The following is a 2,954-nucleotide window of genomic DNA, read 5'->3' on the forward strand; positions in this document are numbered from 1 at the left end:
GGCCTCAGCCTGGCCCGGGACGGGTTTAGTCCGGTCTGGGCTTATGTATGGACATGCTGGGGCCTTATTCTTGACCCTCAGCTTCAGATGCCGGGGGGAAAGAGCTTTCGAGAGCGAGAGAGACTGGAAAGGGATGAGGGAAGCTCTGAGCCGGATGAAGATGTTTTATCCCAGACGCTTTCACCTTACACCCAACCCCATCCTCCCTCCCTCCCTCTCACCCCCTCAGGGCCCTGAGGGAGCCATTTCTGGTCCCTACGCCTGTTTCCTCTGGTGGCTCCGGACCAGTTATCAGACTTTACAATCTGCAAGAAATGGCTACTATTTAAGGTCAAGTTTTGCCTACAAAAAGTGCATTTGAAGCAAGTGCTCCCTCTTTGTCTTTCTCTATCTTTACGTTTCTGTACCCGGTCAGCTTCATTGCACAATAGTCGTTTTCACACAGCAGCGTGCACCTTCTCTCGGTCGGAGGAACCTTTTGTGGCTTCCTGCCCCCCTTTCTTGCTCTGAGTCTTCTGAAGAGAGAGAGAATGAGTGTTTTCAGACTGCTCAACCTCAGCCTCATACCTCACAAACCTGTTCAGATGTGTTCTCTGCACAGAAGCACCACCTTCACCTTCATAATGCACAGTCAATGCCTAGATGCCTCTTTCTTTCAAGCAATGACCCTCAATGTGTCCGGTGCCTCTGTAGATGACAGTTGCTCAGAGATAAACCACTTGTTTTCCACTCGCAGACAGCAGCGACGTGTCGGGGGGGGGGGAGCCGGATGTTTGCGCAAGTTGCGCTGCGGTCTACGTGCAGGGTCCAAAATTAGCACAAGAATCAAATATTTTTATTCAGATTAATATACATTACCGTTCAAAAGAGTGGGATCTGTAATCATGTTTTTGAAAGAAGTCTCTTATGATCACCAGTGTTGTATTTATTTAATCAGAAATATTTGAAAAACAAAAATATTTATTTTCGATTTAAAAAATGTATTTATTCCTGTGATGCAAAATGAATTTTCAGCATCACTATTCAGACTTCAGTGTCACATGATCCTTCAGAAATCAGAAAACAGTTGTGCTGATTTTTTTGTGAAAATCTTGATACTTTTCAGGTTTTTTGAGTAGTTTAAAAGAACAGCATTTATTTAAAATAGGATTTTTTTTGTAATGCATCCTTGCTGAATAAAAGTATTAATTTCTTTCGAAAAAACTAAACAATTACTAACCACAAACTTTTGAACGGTAATGCATATTCTAAAAAAACACAATTCATATGTATAACTTTTCCCACGTTTTTTTATAATGTGGCGAATTCTTTTTAAATCATTAACCGTTGGCAGTTGTTGAAAAGAGTTAATTTTAGACCCTGCCTACGAGTGTTTCTGACTGACTGAATCACCCGATGGAAAGCCAGTTAAACCTTTTTATATCGTGACGCCCCGTCACTTTTAGCTCTGCGCTCTTCTCTGACATGTACAGCTATCACTGAGTTCATTATCAGAGCAGTATGGCGATACTTGAAAGAAAAAAAAATGCATTTTATGTCAATACTTGACCTTACTGCAGTGTGTAGCGTCTTGCTGGCTAATCCAAAAGCGTGCTACTCCTCTCTAATATAGTTGAATAATAGACACTGCACTAATTTTTAGCTACCGTAGACAATGCTTTTAGTTGTCGTTGGCTTTCGTTATAATAGCAAGTTTCGTTTGTGTTTTCGTTTTAGTCTCAAGTTAGCTTTTGCATCATCACTGAGATACTCAGCCCTCGTTTCTTTTCCTATACCTGAGGCTGTAGACGCCATTCCAGCTCAAAATTTTGCTGATTCTGTCCATTCCTCCAAGCACACGGTGGTTAGAAAGGAAAAGAAAACAGGGATTGACGTAAAAGAAAAAAGGTGTTTTTCTCTCTCGCACACACACCTTGAATTGTGGGAGTCAGCATAGCATGTTCTCCTGCAACGTGCACATCCTGTGAGTCAGACCCTTGCAGGGTCATGTTCTGGTCTACAAACCAGGTTGGGTGCTGTGTGTCAATGACACATTGGAGAAAATCATGTTCTTATATCTAAAGAAAGTGAGATCAGTTTATTTGAGAAGCAAAATTGTTACATTTAAAATGAAAAAGTAAGAGAAATAAGATTAATTCATCTAATTTTTTTTTTGATGAGTTCACTAAAAAGATTCACTCACTGATGACCTTTTTTGCAGGTTGCATCAGTATGCCAGTAAGTGGTGACAAGCCAGTGTCATTTGAGGAAGTTCTGAATCATTTACTCAACGGAATCGTTACAAACCATCCGGTCTTTATAAAATGAGTGCCTACATAATTCACCTGCTTGCTTCTCAAGTAAATTAATCTTGTTTTAAGGATGTTTAGATATGTTACTGAAAACGATTTCTCCTCAGAAACTGATTTTTGCAGTGCACATCAGCTCCCTGTGTTCTTGGGCTGGTTCGAACCTCAGACTCTGCTTCCTAAAACCCTCCTGAGGTCGTAGGGAGCCTAGAATAGATAAATGAAGGAATGCTATAAGCCAGATCACAGGTTTAAAAGCCGCACACTCTTTTACTGTTCAAGTCAAGCTTTTTCCTTTTTAATTTTTGTTTTTGCTTTGAAAGTCACCGATTTTTCTTCTATAAATGATGTTGTCTGTGAATTTATGAACTTATATAACTAATAAGGTTTTTTTGTACTTCTTCGAGATACTGTATTTAATTTGTTCTCCTTAGAACACCTTCTGTAGGGCGCTGTTTTTCCTCGCTTCGTTCGTAACATTTCGTTTAGAAGCCTCAGCCTTTCCTGAGGTGTGCTCTACTGGATCGAGACTGTTGTCAAAAGCTCATATACAAATATCTGTGTGTATATGTATGTGTGTGTATATATATATATATATATATATATATATATATATATATATATATACATACCTATGCTTACCTGTTAAGCCAACAAGCACTGATT

Source organism: Garra rufa, chromosome 23 (genome assembly GCF_049309525.1).
Source record: "Garra rufa chromosome 23, GarRuf1.0, whole genome shotgun sequence".
Taxonomy (NCBI): domain Eukaryota; kingdom Metazoa; phylum Chordata; class Actinopteri; order Cypriniformes; family Cyprinidae; genus Garra; species Garra rufa.